The following is a 19,133-nucleotide window of genomic DNA, read 5'->3' as shown; positions in this document are numbered from 1 at the left end:
AGACGGTTCGAAAGGATGATTCATGTCAGCCGACCCCAAATCATTTTGGGATTAAGGCTCTGATGTTGTTGTTGTTGTTGTAGACAATACTGAGAGAGGGTAAAAACTGTGAAGGATTAAATATAAGTTATGACGATTGTGCTTGGATAGAAATGGCAATTGTGTTTGTAAAGAAATGACGATTGTACTTGTAAAGAAATAGCAGGACAGAAGAAGCTGTAGATGGAGTAGACAATTTTTCAAGGCATATAACCACACATTTATGGCAAATTTATGCCTTAAACAATTCTGTCGTACAAATAAGACCCTCACAAACATGTTTTTGAGTAAAACGAAAATCAACACATTAAATTTTATTCAAGGATGGGTTTACGAAAGATGTAATCCTTATGATGCTACTAATAGTATCACAAAAATCACTAAAACAAAGATTCCTTAGCCGTCTTAAGGTTAATAATTCACTTCTCAAGGTATCCAAAGTAAATATATTTCAAGGTTGAGAACATGGCAGCCTAAAGGTCTCATGTAAACATGCCTCAAATTACAACAATATAGGAAACAATACTGCAGACAAGAACGATATTATGTAACAAGAATACCATATTCATATTCAAAGTTGAGAACATGGCAGCCTAAAGGTATAATGGTAAAACTAATGTTTAACAAATGATGAGATTTATGTGCAAGAAACAAATGTAATAACTTGGAGATTTTGCACTAACCTCGTTAAGATCAGAAACATCATAAATTTCTTCTTTGTTCTTTCATGCTTCCCTAAAGCTTGCATAATATACCACTTGTGATCCACACCTTACAATATCGTCCAAATTTTCCCAGCTAACTCCAAGGTGAAGACAACCATTTCAAAGAAAAATTGAACGTAGAACACACAATGTCAAAAAGCTGCAATACGCAAAATAGAAGTAGCTACATTCGAGTTATAAAATAGAGTTGCAATTCGCCCTCAAAGATCCATTATCAGGTAACCAGAGAATACCAAGCAACATGAACATCAAAGGAAACATAAAGATGAAAGCAATTGTATAGAAAACTGAAATAGTCCCCATACAGCTAAAATTGAAGCACTGCCAGAAACAATTCACATACAAACCACCAAATAAAAAGAAAAGGAAGAAAGCAAATATAACATAGGCCTAGAATAATGAATATGACTACTTAAAAATTAGCTTCAATACTTTGAAGAAATAAAACTGAATTCAAATGACTGGTTTCACAATTGACTTACCAGCATTAAGAGTAACATCAATGTCAGTGAACCAAGCATGATGGAGAGAACGATTCCAGCAGAAGCCTGGAACGGAAAAAATGTGATATAAGCATTGTAGCATCATCTAAAATTCTAAATTACTTCATCCATCTCATTAACATTGTCCAATTTTGACTTATCATTCATTACCTCTAATAAGAACACATAGATTGGACTTCCCTTGCCAACTTCCAAGAAATGACAACTCCCAACTGCAATTTTTTCGACCAGTGGGTCTGCAAGATTAAGAACAAGGCTTGTTAAGATTAAAGAGTCCTTAATATTAAATTGCAGTGCCTAGATCTCCTTGGGAGTGTGTCCTAAAATGCCATGGTAAAATCAGTTTTACGGGTAGCTTTCTCTTACATATGGGTAATCTTATCTTACTTTCCCCGTACTATATCTTATACTACGTGAAATCTTGGTCTTTAAGGAAAAGAACACAGTAAAAAACGGACTGACTTGTAACTTTGACACTAAATATATCTAGCTGGATTTATTAGAAGCATTCTGAATCGGCATCAGTTTGATATTCGGAAAATTGAGTAAGAAGAGATATTTTAATTATTCTGTTGGACGTGGCATGAAATTAAAAGACTAAAAGAAAGTCTTAGGTTAAGATTTATCATTACATTCACTCCACCAACTAGAATTAGCTACTGATTGTGATACTATCACCATTTATCATCAAGCTTTTTCAGTCTAATGAACTATGTTTCATCTTTCATGGTTTCCCTATACAAAGACGAGACTCAAAAAGTAATAATATAAAAGATAGATCAGAAAATAGAGCTGATGTTCCCACTCCCAATTTTTTTTGGGGCTATCTTTGAAATAGATGGTAATCAAAACTGCAAATTTCATGGAACCCATTAAAAACTCAGTAATTAAACCATGAGATACAAAAATTAAACAACCCGAATGACACTTGATAAAAGTCATAAAACTAGAAAGAAGGTTTTGAATAACATGAGGAGGTTACTTTTTAATTAAACTGGAGATAATCCATCACTTATACTCAAGTCATCGTCATCTTTTTACTAAACACATTCAAACTTGGTGTGATATCATTGAAGCAAAAAAAAAAACTAATCATGGTGAACCAATATCCTCTACAGGACCAAATTATTTACGCTCAAGTACAAGCCTAAGAAACCAAAGTTATCATAATTGCTAGTATAACTAGTAATGTCTTAGTTGTAACCTAAAGATAAGAGCTGTGAATGTTCAAGGAGCATAAAATTAGAAAAATAAATAGCATAAAATCAGGGGGAAACTTACTCAGAGCTGATGAAGATGATAGTTAAGCGACATCAAAGATGGAGTTGCGCAATACTTAATCCTGCAGATGTATCATCATATCTATATAACTACACAATACTTATCATGTACTGGGTACTATAAAAATCTCCAACTTCATAGAAAAGCCCTAAGATTTGTATCAAGCCTAAATCCAAAACCCTAAATCCAAAAGATGAATAAACTTTTCAAAGTAGATAAATCTGATATGACAAACAAATTAACGATTAAGTTTTGAACAATTAATAAAACTATTTTAAAATTGAAAAAAAAAAAGTGCAAGGATAATTAAATTACCTGATTCTGAGTAACTTATGGTTGTTACAACTTCAGAAATGATAGAAGGAGGGTATCACAGTGATGGTAATAGGCGCGACATCAGAAGGAAGGGTTTGGTAGGTAATAGGCGCGACGCCAGAAGAAGGGAAGAGTTTGGTGTTCAGCTGTAGGGTTTAGTCGTGCGACGATTGCGATGGTGGTGGTTGTATGACTGGAGCATTAGGGCGCGGTGATGGTGGTCCTGGTGGAGGGACGATGGAGTAGGGTTTGGTGATGAGTAATAATCAAAGAACAAAGGAGTAATTGGGAGATGAAAAGGTGTGTTTGATAGCTAATAGGCAATTTTAGACGGTGTGTAATTTATTGAGTGAAGCTATTTTTTTTTAATTAAACCTCATTTGCATCGGTTATGAAGACAATTGATGCAAAAACAAAATATCAAATAAGTTGGTTATTGAAAAAGAAACGGATGTATTTGATCAAATATGTCAGTTTCTCTAAAAACCGATGCAAATAATAACATTATAAACATCGGTTTTTGTTAATGAAGTGACGCAAAAAGCTTTATTATAGGGCGAAAATGAGATCCCGCCAAAAGTGAGTACTTTTTGCATCGTGTTTTCAAGAACAGACGTAATTCAAGTGACGCTATATATATATATATATATATATATAATATATATAGGTAGGATCCGGTGAGAACGACCACTCGGTGAGAACGGTGAGAACGATCACTCCTACCATATATAATAATATATCATACATATACTCACGTGACACTCTGACTTTCGCCGTTTCATTTCTTTCTCTACTTCTCAACAGCTATAACCACTTTATTCATCTTCATCTTCAAAAGTCCATTACTAAGAACAAATCGACAACAATTCATCAAATTACAACTATAACTACATCAATTATGATTATTAATTAATTTATTAATTTAAGTTAAATTATAATTATAATTACATCTCGAAGAAAACTCCGATTCAAGTTCCGAAAACGATTGCTCGCATTCAAGATCATCGTCAGCAAGAACGGTGACGTAATATCCATTGGAATACACGATTTAACCTCCAACAATTCTGCTCGACACCTGACGTTGTTTGTTTTTATTGTTTGAAACGTCGTCGTTGTGTAAGAATTCTAAATGTTGCGGGGTTGTCTTTCATAAAGAAGAAAGAACATGGAAGTATGTTGTGGCCAAATACGAGCAGTAATGGGGACTATGACAATCATTGATAGCAATGGCCAATGGGAGTGTTTGCTAATTGTAATTTGCAAGGTACTAATTGTGTGTAAGTTCAATTCATCACATCCATCAGTGAGGGAGCTAATCGAAATTAATGTATCTGGCTTACTTATTGATGTATCTCAAACCAATTTTAATGTATCTGGTAACTAAATTTGTGTATCTATGTTAGGAAATGGGAATACAGATTTGGAGATCGAAAATGGGTAGGCGATGGTTGTTCACTCAAGAGCCTTCCGTCTCTGAGCTTTTCTCCTTCACTCTCGGTCGCCTAATTCAATGTAACAACTCTAATTTTTAATGTATCTAACCACTATTTTAACGTATCTAAACATAGATACACAAAATTACTTACTAGGTACATTAAAATTGCTTTGAGATACATCAATATCGAATCGAGATACATCGACTTTGTGTAGTGCAAATTGTGCGAGTTGGCGGCGATCTGGTCGAGAAGTTGCAAATAATGGAGCCATAGCTAGGAGGAAGACGATGAGGGGCCACAACTTGTCGAGTTGCCTGACGAGTCAGCGAGTCAACCACGAATTATAGCAAAACAAATAAGAATGAAGGTCAGACAATCATGAAAACTTACGAAAATGAGATCGATTATTCGATTAAGGAAGCTAATATGAGGAAATCGTAGATGAATGATGATCTTTCGTCGGTGTTTTCGCACGATTAACATCCAGTTTGATGAGAAAATTGAATTAAAAATGGTGGAATTAAATTGGGGAAAAAAAGAAGGGAGATGCAATACGCAGAAAAAATGAGAGGAGAGAGAGAGAGAGTGTGTTTCAATGCGTAAATTTGTTTTATGCGTAAAAATAAAGCAATTAATCAGTCCGTTCAATTGTTTTAAATCTTGTGGTTGTAGTTCGTTCTTACCGTTTGCACCGAGTGTTTGTTCTCACCGGATCCTAAATCTATATATATATATATATATATATATATATATATATATATATATATATATATATATATATATATATATATATATATATTATATATGCGCTTATTGCTATTGTGTTTACTCTGATTGAGGCGCGGTGACTAGGGAGATGAACCAGTGTGTGTTGTGTGTATGGCACGGTGATAAGGGAGTTGTGTCATGGCGTTGATATGATATTGTGTTGAAACAGTACGGTGACAAGGGAGTTTCGCCATGTTAACATAAGCAAGGTGACCGGAGAGTTGTGCCATATTGTTCATTATGGTGGATGGTTGATCTGTAAAAGACAAAGACTATGCACTTGTGATATCTGAGCTTCTATTTCTTCTACATTATTAAGTCTTTATCATTTCTATGGTTATTAATGTTCTGTTTTATCCTTACTCAACCAATCGTTGACATGTTAGTGTCGTGTGTCTAATTGTCACCTATTTTTGGGGTGGCCTAAGTTGATCCATTCAATAATTTCAGATTGAATGGGGAGTAGTTAATTTAGAAGGTTCAGGATAGTTGTTGATGTTGTGTGCTATGCTGAGACTGGGACAAGTGGAGCTGTATTGTCAAGTCTAGTTATCACGATTGATTTGGTCGTCGTTAGACTTTGTCATTTGATAAAATTGTCATGTACTTTTATTATTTATCACTTGGTTGAGTTGTAAAGTCCTTTGGAGACCTTTTTTTCTCACAGATGTAAACTTTATTTGAAGTACCTATTGATTGTTTTTACTTTGTTTTTCACTGCCTCGGTTTACCGAGATGGTAACATGTCCATTAACTTGGGCATGCCTGGTTAAGGCTCCTTCCTAAATGAGAGTGTTACAAAGTGGTATCAGAGCGAACGATCCTAAGGCAAAACCAATGAATCCAATGAACCTAGGATCTGTCTAAATGAAATGAACCCTGGGTAGAAACTGATAAGGAGCTTTCTTAAGAGATTGGGGAGATGTATCTAGTTATGGCGCTTCCAGTTTTGAACCGCACCGGTAACTGCGATAAAGGGTAAAGGATGGGCAGATAGAGTGGTTGATTATGTGATACTGTGTTTAATATGGTGTCTGGTTATAAAGTATGACATGTGACTGTTGGGACTGGTATTTTAAACCAGTTGTATAAGTATATGAGATGAAAATTGAGGATGAATGATGAAAATAGTCGCTGAGGAAAGATTTGTGAAGATGAGATTTGACAATGGAAACATATGTTATTCATAATGTGGATAAATGAGTAATGAAATGACCTTGATTACACGTTTTCCGGATTCGGTTATGACGGTGAATCTATGTAAATGTCTAGTATTACGGAACTCTATGAGAATACAGCACTATGTGAAATTGAGATTAGTTACTATGAGTATATTAGATGTGTGGGCATATGATTGGGAGGACAAATTATGGTAGCATGTTATATCGTAAAGAATAAACCTTGGGAACTTGAGTCCACAAATAGATTTTGGCCCTTAAATGTTCTGGCTGTCATTTTCAGCGTGCTTAACATATGTAAGTGAATTATTAATATGTGAAAGTCTTGCATGTTTACTTTCACTTGACGCTAGATTCATGTTAATATGAGTTACGATTTAAGAGAAATAAATGTTTTAGTGAACAGTGATCAGAATGTTATTGTGGAGTAAAGGTTTCAAACTATCGTTTTGTAAAAATTCTCATTAGATGTGTACTTATGATTTTCACATAATTCCAACTTTATTTATCTGTAGATACATGGAAGTTTCTAAATTGGTAAATATCATTTGAGATCGTTGTGTCATTTATTATTTATGATTTTTGCAAGTTAGCCTTGAGCTGCGGTAAAGTGCTGTTTGAATTCTGTTTGCACTAATTGGATTGTGAAAATTCTCATAAATTGATTAATTGCATTTTGGACTTGATTACAACTCCCCCACTTCAATGACTCTCTGTATTTTCTAAAAAGTATAATAGCTCATAACTTGGTTAAGTTATTATTTATTTGTGATTTTTCGAAGTGACAACAGGTTTGTAGTACCTGCGGATGTGTGTTTTCACGAGTTTAGTGAAAACAAACCTTGCATTCTGAAGTCACAAAGCCTTATTTTTACAAGGAGATGGGTGAAGGGTATGAAAGATTACGTCGTTTAACATGTCAAGGGTGTTATAGTATGGTTAGGAATATGGAGATTGTTACGATATTGGCGTGAACATGAAATATTTATGATCAGAATGGGAAATGCGATAATGTTTAATAAGAATAGTATGAGCATGGGTGATGATTTAATAATGTGTGAAGCATGTTTATAACGTGGGTTTATGGAGTATAACGCTAATTGTTAGGAAAGTGATTTTCTGTCAGTATGAGATGTTAAATCATTGTGGACATGGGCCACCCGCGCCGTGCGTGAAAGGGCTTGAATAAGCGTGCATTTGTGGAGTCGCCACCAATGTTTATGGAAAATTGGAACCGTTTGAATACCTCATGTCATGTCAAGACACAAAGTAGTGACATGAACACAAAGAACTTGTTACCCTTAGCATTCTATGACTAGAATGACTCTCGTGGATGCCAATGAACACGGATATTCACAGACATTTGGAGTAATGGGTGAGGGTACGTATTAGGAAGCTCTTTAACTGAACACCTAATCCCGCCCGCCTCGATAGCGACCTCTACTAATGATTAGGGAAATTATTCATATTTGATATGTCGTCGGTGTATGCATGCAATGCAAGAAACAATAGATTAATCCTAACATGTGAATTAAACTATGTCGGTGAAAAAAGAATTTAGTAATTAATTATGTCGAAGTTGGATTTTATATTAATTACATGTGAAAAAGATAGATAAAAGAACAAAATATAATTTAAAACTGAATGTACATCATATAAATGCCAAAGACGGGATTTAGGAAAGAATTAAAAGAAAAGAAAATTTAAAAGAAAAGGAAATAAATAGAAAAAAGAAATAAATAAGATAAGGAAGTTTGAAGAAATAAGGAAATAAAAGAAAAGGAAATAAAAGAAAAGGAAATTTGGATAATAAGGAAATTTGGAAAATAAAGAAATTTGGAAAATAAGAATGTTAAGATTATAAAGGGGGGAGTAGCTCATAAGAGAGAATTATATTATTGATTGTGTCATTCTGATTCAATACATGGGCATATAGATAATAAACTATATTAGGATAAACCCTAACCCTAGACAATAGGCGGCCTTAATGGGCCTAATATTCGAATACCCTCCCGCAATCGCAAAGGCAGAACGTAGTACGAACTTTACGATTGGAGAAATACAAAGAAAAAAGATAGGTAAGAAACGAGTATAAGACTCGTTAAAAATTTTCGAACAAGAACGTTAACTTTTTCGGACTTGTCGAATATGAGTTAATTTGCAGGAACCCTAATCGAACCTGACAAATATCAATATCCAAATAAATTAAGTACCACCTTAAACAAAGTGACGATTAAACAAATTTCAAAGGAAAAGAAAGAAATTTTTTCTTTGTTTTTGGATCTATTGTAACAGTTCCTAGTATCAGCGATGATAGGCAATATCAAAAAAATAAAAGCTATCACGACCTTAGAACATTTTGGGATGACAATTTTTTTGTTTTTTATTCAATTTGTTGTTTTGATTGAGTATCCTACCGGTCGGTGTGTAATTTTCCGGCCACCCACCGGTAAGAATGCGGAAACGATTTCTAAAGTTCTCAAGAAAGAGGCTCTGATACCATGTTAAGATTATAAAGGGGGGAGTAGTTCATAAGAGAGAATTGTATTATTTATTGTGTCATTTTGATTCAATACATGGGCATATATATAATAAACCATATTAGGATAAACCCTAACCCTAGACAATAGGCGGCCTTAATGGGCGTAATATTCTAATAAAGAAAAATTGGAAAATAAGAAAATAAGTTAAAATCGACAAAAATAAATTAAAAGATTTAAAATATAGCTAAATAGGTGATAATACGAATAATAGTTGATTAATATATACACTACGTCAAAACGGGAATGAGTTCAGTGGCAGAAGCGAGCCTAGAACAGGCGCAACAATGGGTGTGTCCTCTGGAAGAGGCGCATCACCCACTGCGTTTGTTCCGGGATGGGTTCTGACAGTGAAAGTCAGACTCGGTTTGTTGTTACGGTTGATTGATTAAAAAAAAATTGATTTTACATGTTAATGATTACAACCGAATGATAACTATTAAGAATGAATTTTATGGACAAAAACCATCTCAAACCAATTAATATTGATTACTAATGATTATAAGACGAATTAAACGGATTTGAAAGCTTAAAGGTTGATTTTAAAAACTAAACAGAAACTTTAATGTACAAAAAGTGAGTTTAAGAGACCTAGTATTAGTTACCGAGTCACTAAAACCCAGATTTGAGTATGAGACAGAATAAACCAACCAATATGAAGAATTAGCGATTTAAACCGACTAAAGAAGAAAAGGTTTAAAAAACTAAATTGATGAGTAAAATAATTTGATGAAACCTAATTAAAATATGTAGGTTGAAAAAAAAGAAAAAAAATTGAAAAAGAAAGAAGGAGAAAAGATCGAATCCGAGGAGAAGAAGAAACAGAGCAGCTGAAAGCAGCCTCTGGAAGAGGCGCAGTAGAAGTTGCGATCCTTCTAGAGAGCGCAGCAGACACTGCGTTTCTTCTACTCGTCAGATCGGAACAGTTTTGACGAAATAAGGTTTGAAGCGTGTGTCTTAACAAATTATCGTCTTTGCATTAATATGATGTAAACTCGTAAAACAAAAAACAACAATAATATAAACAAGCTTAAAAGATGGGATTTTACACCCTCAGACTTACATGTTAGCGTCGCGTGATTTAACTAAATCGGCTTCGTGATTTAACTAAATCGGTTTTTAGTGGTAACTCGACTCGATCTATGCAAATATGAAAGTGCCCTTAAAAAAAGAATTAAAAGATTGATTAATTAATTGTGTATGTAGTGGGTCAAATTGGTCAGTCATGCAAATGTGACTGGTACTCAGAATGATCCGAGCTTACGTGGTCGATTGATCAAGCACGTAGGCGTCGAAAACTTAGAGCAAGGTCTAGAATGCAAAGAGAGAAGAGAAGGGCGGACACTCGCGTAAAAAATATGTGAGGCGAAAGCCTCTATTTATACTAAACACACGGAGAAATTATGGTAAGAGTAGGATACGGAAAGAAAGATCCAGAAACAACCGACTTAGTTTGAAACACGGAAACTTGGACAAAAAGAAAGCCCTGAGAAAAGGCGCAGCAGGTGCTGCGCTCCATAGAAAAGGCGCAGTACTTACTGCGTCCTTTCTCGGGTAGTATTCTTCTGCGCAAGAAAACACGTTTGACAGCCTGTCGTATTTTAGGCATAACTTTCTCTACAACACTCGGAATAAGGTGATTTCAGTGGGGTTGGAAAGTTAAGAGAAAGATTTAGAAATTTATTTGAAATAGGCCAGACCCAAAAAAGTCGTTATCACCTCGTAAAATGGGCCTAAATGTCGGGTTGTCATTTTAGCTAAATGAAATGCACATTTTGCAATGTAAAATTTAAGTTTAGCCCAAAGAAGTGACATGAGACTCAAAATGAGATATACCCATAATATTTTATGAAATCCTAACCATAGGTAGACAAGCACATTGCTTTTTGACTCGGGATTTGACGGTTTTAGGCAAAAGAAGCGGTTTTTTTTTTACCTGGACACCAAATGTACTCTAATTTCTGCCAAAACGACTGTAATGACACCTAAACGGCAACAAAGGGGTAGACACAAGTGTACGAGTTACCTTATATTAACCGATTTACAAAACGTCTTAAAATCATAACATATGCTAAATATGCGGCCCAATCATCACTGGGTGTTTGGCGGGAGGTGTAGAAATGAGGGATCTATAGAGCCCCCACTTTGACTGAGGCTTGGACAAGGAGAAAGTCAAAGTATAGCCATCAAGTCAATGGAAGATTACAACCTGACGACTATGGCGACGCGAGGCAGCTCAAGGGGTCTGAGCCAAGGACCTATCGTTGGGAATATTTTAGAGACTGTCGACTATCGGGGAGGGTCGTTTAAAGTCCATTAGACTACGTAAGGAGGCTCGCCAGCCATAAGAAGAAATCATACCTGAGACTTCTTTCCCGAGATGTTTCCGGAGGTGCGTAGGCACTACTACAAATCCCTAACATTAATGAAACTTTTCTATTGATGCTTTTATAAAGAGTCGACCTTAACTAACCCTCCAATTTTATTTTATTTTTGAAAAACTGCCTATACTAAATAAGATGGTGCAATTTTCTAAATTTACCTAAAATCCCCCACTAACTCATCCACTATCGTCACGCGCACCGCCACATACTTATCATTTCATCTTCAATAGAGAACAAACCCTAATAACCTTCAAAATTCTCAGTTTCATCAGCAATTTTCCGCTCAATCACCGGCAAAGACGATTCACGTTGCCAATCAGTTCTAATTCTTTGACTCACAAAGACGATACAATCTGCTTATTGCATATCATAGGTACGGTTTTCTCATTCATTTTCAATTAGTTGTATGTTATTGATGGTAATTTTAATTGCTTTATAATCGGGTTATGGGCATTCTTCCTAATTCTGATCATCAACAAAGATTATTATTTTATTGCTTTTAGGACATATTCAGATACTTCGGTGCTTGATAAGACTCAGATTGTTCGCTGCTCGGGACTATTCAGACACTTGGTATGTATCAATTTTTTCTCTTCTTTTCAATTATTCTATCCAAATGTTTGTTTTTGTTCAGATCATGCGATTTCTGTTCGGTTTAATTTCTGCTCGCGGTTTTAATTTCATTTCTGCTCATATTTTCATTTTTTTAGGTGTTTAATTTTGCGATTCTATGATTAATTGTGGTGTTATGATAGTGACGATGATTTATTTGATTAGTGTGTTAATTTTGGGGGATTAGAGATGAGTAAAGGGTACTTTGAGAGTAATGGCCAAGAGAAGGACCTCAACTATTATCCTTTTTTCCGTTGAGAATCTCAAGTATTAAAATTTTCAGTTAAGGAACTCAGATCAAATATTCCGTTATCTTTCTAACTCTACAAAAAATATGAATCAGAATAATCATCACTCTGAGAAAATAATTAACATTTAGTTGTTTTTGTTATTAAATCATCATCTTGTAGCTCTTTTATACAGTCCCTACCTCAATTTCGTTATTTGGTATGATCAGTTTTCATTTCTACCTCCAACTGTTTGTTTTATTTAACTCCGTTTATTTAATCTGTCCATATACTCTAAAAACAAGAAGCTTTCATACAAGTGCATACATGAGAGTAACAAATAAACTAGCAAATTGATTATAAATGTCGGGTTTGAGTCTTGGTCTAATTACTATCAGATTATGTCATTTTCCGCTCCATATCTATTAAGTCAATTAGGTGATTTTGGAGAGTTCGAGTCATAATTATACGGGATTTGGTTTCAAATTAGTCCTTTACATCCATTTTGGGTCAAGTCATTTCGGACCGCTTTATTCTTGTGCATTGGTAGATTTGGAGATGTACATTATCGATCCAAGTTGGGTCTGAATTTGATTAACATGTCAATCAATCAAGTCGACTATTATAGACGCAGCATTTCATTCCTTGTCAGTATAGTGATATATGCATTCTTTACATTAGCTGGTAAATTAATTTGCAGTCATCGTTAATAATTTCGAGATGACGACAGAAACCAACATTAATCTGAATATCTGATCATTACTACAATCTCATACTTCGTTAACACTCTTTTAGCACAATTTCTTAAGACGTATGATTGTCTGATTGGCCAACTGTGTGGTGGCTTGATAGCCTTAAGTGCTTGAGGGTAAAATGAAGAAATGGTTGAAAAAGATTCACACTTAACAGGAAGAAGATTGGAGTAATAGGAGTATGAGTGATTGTCAAAATAAAGATGATCATACTGATAGGTTTCATAAGCAGCATGCAAAGTAATTTAACGGAAAATTTAACGGAGTTAGGGTATAAGTCCTTAACTGGATAATTTAATAGTTGAGGCCCTTAACTGTAAAAAATATGATAGTTGAGGTCCGTCTCTTACCCTGTAATACCCCGTATTTTAATAATAATTTATAAGAATAATTTATATAATTTAATAATTGGTTAAAGGAATTTCTAATAATAATTACAAGTAAGACGATGATTAATTAATAAATTAATCATCCAAGTCGTGAATTGGTTTTAGCTAATAATCGAGTGTCGGGCTGTGTGCCATTGATTAATTGGTCTGAAATTTATTAAATTGGTATGAGTGTAATCGGGATTTGTATCGAGAATTAATAATAATATAATATAGAAATAATAATATAAAAAGGTAATAATAATAATAATAATAATAATAATAATAATAATAATAATAATAATAATAATAATAATAATAATAATAATAATAATAATAATAATAATAATAATAATAATAATAATAAGTTATGGCAATAATAAATTAGTAAAGAGAGTATGAGGGAATCCTACTTATGGTAAGACTAATACATGTAAAAATATTAATAATAATAAAATAGCAATTATAATAATGGTATTTCCTATACTAATTAGAATAAGGTAAATTATAATAGTTTCCTAATTGACCTCACTTTCTTTGTAATCATACACTATAAATACCCTATTAAATATGAGAAATTAATCACAAATTGAAAGAAGGAGAGCTTTGAAGACGGAAGAGCAATTAATCGATTAAAAGGTAAAACCGTCTTAAACTCAATTTAATTTTTATAAAGCTTATGACCGTGACTTTTGTGACCACCATATAACATCATATGGACCACCATAGGACTCGAAATTTGGACCTAGGAAAACCTTGGACTGCCGAGATTCTGACCTGACCTTATTTGACCGTCGTTGACCGTACTAGGGTAGTTTTTGGGGCGGTTAAAGGTGGCCGGTCAGAGGGGTTACGTGTTTAGTTTGTGGGGGTTGTAGGGGGTAATTGAAACCCTATTCGGCCGAGTCTTGACCTGGGCATGGTAGGGTTGTGATGGGGGAAGGTGGTCGGTCATGTTGGTGGTGTTGGTATGGTGGCAGGTGACGGTTGGTGTTGGTGGTGGCGGAAAACGGGGGAGAGCAGGGGTTTTGTCGCGGCTGTTTTAAGATGGGCAGTGTGGCCGTGTTTCTGACTATACCAGGGGGTAGGTACCACCACTGGAACCACCGTGGGTCAACGGTGACAATGGTGGTGGCTGGAGGTGGTGAGGTTGGGTGTGGTGTTCGAGGTCGGGCTGTTTTGGGACACGGGTTGAAGGGGGGTGCTGTTGGTGTCGTGTGTTAGGGCGTGGGTTTGTGGGTTGTTGGTGTTGGTTTAGCTGGTGGTTAGGGGTGAGTTGGATATGTGAGGTTGCAGGCTGGGGGTGTCGAGGCAGGGTGGTGGTCGGGGTTGTTAGAAATCTAGATCTATATACACAACATATTCATATATGTTTTATTTTAATTTGGTCATAAAATTAAAATGTGATCTTATGCATGCAAACAATAATTAAAAAAGAAGAAATCTTTATCCTTACATTGGTATTTTCGGATCTTAAGGGCAAAAGAGAGTTCTCCTACTCTCTTGTTCTTGAGCTCTCCTTAATGGATGAACTAGGATTCAAGTGTAGAATCCCTCCCAAGGAATAATACCCAAGGAAAACTCTTAATCAAATTAATATTATGAATACTAGAACAATATTAATTTAGTATAAAAATTGACCAAAAAATATTTGATTTGGTCTCTTAAAACCGGTTAAGAGAAGGAGAAGAGGGAAGAAGTTTTTATCTCTCTAAAACTCAATATTTTAGATGAATGAATAATAATACATACTCGTGAATATCATAGTGTATATTTGGTAAAAATAAGAAGAAAAACTAAGGTGGTTTTCTTCTCAAAACCGGGTGGAAGAGGGGGGAAAAAGGGAGCCAATGCATGCATGAGGTTGCCTTCACAAGAACAAGTAGGCTTGCATGGCTAGAATTAGGCAACCATGATCATGTTTTCCACTAACTCAATTAGCATAATATATTGCTAATACAACCCCATTATTTCGGCCAAAATAGATAAAATGGACTCCATTTTATTTTTGTCAATTTGTCACATGTCATATGTCACATAAAATTGTTATGCATTTTTAACATATTAAAAATCAACGTATTAATAAAAATATGTCATATACAAAATCGACTTGGTAATTCATAATTACTTGTACCAAAATAATTTTACCAATTATAAATCACAATATCTTGTATTTATAATTAATTTATTCATTCAAATGCAATTGTTTCCTTAAACAATAATTTCATCTAAGTAATAAAACAATTCGATTACTTAGATCGTATCTTATTTAATCAAATTACAATGAGACACGTAAATATTACTTCCACAATCGTCCGTCAATTTTAAGTAATTTAATTGACCCGTATCGTCATACGATCAATTAAATGATCAATTAAGAGTGTTGCCCTTTAGGTATGACCTAAGGGGATCAACTGGTCACCACCGTCTCACGACAGTAATGTCAAACTCTAGTCAGCCAATCATTACCGATATGTGTGGACCAATTGACAGTAAAATATTATTTCCCAATTGTATTCTATAAAATGAGACTTAAACATGTGATCATTATGATCAACAGTTGTGATCGCATTATTGTCGGAGGACACATATTCCAACAATCTCCCATTTGTCCTCGACAAGTGTGCATCACCAATTCTCTTATCCTATTACTATCTCCCACTCAATGCAAGGTGTCTTTCAGGTCGTACTTACAAGTGATCATATCGAGAGTGGTTTCCTCGTTCTGGAGAATAACAGATTGACCGGATTTATCCACCATGGATATATTCCGAGCGTGGCCACGCATTTCCAGTTCATTACTCCTCGAGTGGCCCTGAGATATTGTTATAACCCTGACTAGGGGTGGACAATTCCTATCGCACTCATTCCCTTCGACTAGCCACAACCATCATAACCCAAAATATGCCTATTTGACCCCATTTACGAAGGTCGTAGTAACATAAATCAAAGTTAATCTGAAACTGTGCCATCTTAGGCTAATAGTCTTTAGTCAAAAGAATCGACTCATTAGAAAACTATAGTAGCTCTCGCCACGACCAGGCTATATAAATTTGCCAGAACTCTATAAGCGGTCATAAGGCCCGACAAAGTGTTCCTAACAGTCTGCCTATGTGATCGACTAGTCATCTCATATGACTCTATGGCACTTGAACTTGCCATCAATCGCATCACACTCTAGTCACTTCGAGACGTCACCTCATACAAGTGACTATGGGCGAATACTATGTTAATCCGTATTCACTTTAACGGGGTTCAATTGTCACTACAACCCGTTTGGATGTAACAATGTATAAATTAGAGATAAAAGACAAATGTGATTGTGAACATGAACAAAAACAACACTTTTATTTCATTTCAAAATCTAACAAAAAATTGGTACACGTTTAAGTCCCATGGACGCAACATGTCCATCATGCTTGGCGTGCGATAAAGGCTTGGTGAGCGGATCGGCTGTGTTGTTATCCGTCCCAACCTTACAAATCGCAATTTCCTTTCTTTCAATGAAATCTCTTATTACATGATATTTTCTAAGTACATGTCTAGATCTATTACTAGACTTTGGCTCCTTAGCTTGGAAGATTGTCCCACTATTATCACAATAGAGAGTGATGGGATCATTGGCGGTAGGTACTACTCTTAGACCTTCCGTGAATTGCCCGATCCACACAGACTTCCTTGGCGCTTCCCGATCTTTGCAATGTACTCAGCCTCCGTTGTTGAATCCGCGGTTACAGCTTCCTTAAAGCTTCTCCAGCTTACGGCACCACCATTGAGCATGAAAATGAAACCAGCTTGCGATTTCATGTCATCTCTATCTGTTTGGAAACTCGAGTCCGTGTATCCATTAACACGTAGCTCATTTTCTCCTCCAAACACTAAGATAGAATCCTTAGTTCTTCTCAAGTACTTAAGGATGTTCTTGACAGCAATCCAGTGACTCTCACCTGGATTTCCTTGATATCTACTCGTCATGCTCAAGGCATACGAGACATCAGGACGTGTGCATATCATGGCGTACATGATTGATCCGACAGCGGAAGCATAAGGGATCTTCTTCATGCGTTCAACATCATGGGGTTTGGAGGGAGATTGAGTCTTGCTCAATATCGTCCTAGTTCCCATAGGTACCAAACCCCTTTTGGATTTGTCCATGCTGAACCGCCGAAGAATCTTATGGACATAAGACTCTTGACTTAGTGCCAATATCCTCTTGGATCTATCTCTATGGATCCGGATACCTAATATGCATTGTGCTTCTCCTAAATCCTTCATTTGGAAGTGGTTACCTAACCACTTCTTAATAGAAGACAACATCGGAATATCATTTCCAATGAGTAGTATGCCATCGACACACAAGATTAGGAACACAACATTGCTCCCACTAAATTTCATATATAAACATGGTTGCTCAACACTTCGAGTTAAACCATTCTCCTTTATAAAATGATTGAATCGATGATTCCAACTTCTAGATGCTTGCTTAAGACCATAAATGGATCTCTTAAGTTTGCACACTTTGTTAGGATTTTTAGAATCAACAAAACCTTCGGGTTGTATCATGTACACCTTCTCTTCTAAATGCCCATTTAGAAAAGCGGTTTTGACATCCATTTGCCATATTTCATAATCATGAAACGCGACGATCGCTAACAAAATCCTTATGGATCTTAGCATGGCTACGGGGGCGAAGGTCTCATCATAATGGAGACCTTGGACTTGGGTAAATCCTTTTGCCACTAGCCTAGCTTTGTAGACATCATCATGTCCCTCTATGCCATTCTTGCCTTTGAATATCCATTTGCATTGAAGAGGTCTTGCCCCTTTAGGCAAATCTACCAAGTCCCAAACTTGGTTTTCATGCATAGAATCCATTTCAGACTTCATGGCTTCAAGCCATAAGGAGGAATTAGGACTAGTGATTGCGGCCTTGTAGGTGGCGGGCTCATCACTATCTATAAGCAACACAACGAGTGTTCCATTTTCTTCGATAAGTCCCACATATCGATCGGGATGGCGTATAACACGACTCGTTCTTCTAAGTAGAGGAGAGACAACCGTGTTAGACGATGAAGGAACATCTTCTTGCGTCTCTATTTCTGTTTGTGGCTCTTGAATTTCATCAAGTTCAAAATTTCTCCCACTCTATCTCTTAGAAATAAATTGACTTTCTAAGAAGACAGCCTCGCAAGACACAAACACTTTGTTTTCTTGAGGTTTGTAGAAGTAGTATCCTCGAGAGTTCGAGGGGTAACCTACAAAGGTGCATTTTTTGGATCTTGGGGCAAGCTTGTTGTCGGTTTTTGCCTTAACGTAAGCATCACATCCCCAAATCCTCATATAGGATATATTGGGAACTTTTCCCGTCCACATCTCATATGGAGTCTTTTCGGTGGACTTAGTGGGACTATTGTTCAAAGATCTAATTGCGGTTTGAATCGCAAATCCCCAAAACGAGCCTGGTAAATCGGTTTGACTCATAATTGATCGAACCATATCAAGTAGGGTTCGATTTCTCCTTTCGGCAACACCATTGAGTTGTGGTGTTCCGGGTGGAGAAAGTTGTGATATAATACCACAACCTTTCAAGTGTGAATCGAATTCAAGACTAAGATATTCTCCACCACGATCGGAACGTAGTGCTTTTATCTTTTTGTCCAATTGGTTCTCCACTTTATTTTGAAATACCTTGAATTTCTGAAACGCGTCACTCTTATGTTTCATTAAATAGACATACCCATGTCTACTCAAGTCGTCGGTGAAGGTTATGAAGTAGTCATAGTTTCCTCGAGCGGTGATACTCATTGGTCCACATACATCAGTGTGTATGAGTCCCAATAGTTCACTAGCTCGTGTCCCTTTACCACTAAAAGGATTACAAGTCATTTTGTCAAGAAGGCAATATTCGCATGTTCCATATGATTGATAATCAAATGGTGTAATCACATTACTTCAAATTAATCTTTTAATGCGATTCTCGTTTATGTGACCTAATCGACAATGCC

Source organism: Silene latifolia, chromosome Y, assembly GCF_048544455.1.
Source record: "Silene latifolia isolate original U9 population chromosome Y, ASM4854445v1, whole genome shotgun sequence".
Taxonomy (NCBI): Eukaryota; Viridiplantae; Streptophyta; class Magnoliopsida; order Caryophyllales; family Caryophyllaceae; genus Silene; species Silene latifolia.
The sequence above is the reverse complement of the archived record's forward strand: the minus strand, read 5'-3'. Positions refer to the sequence as shown.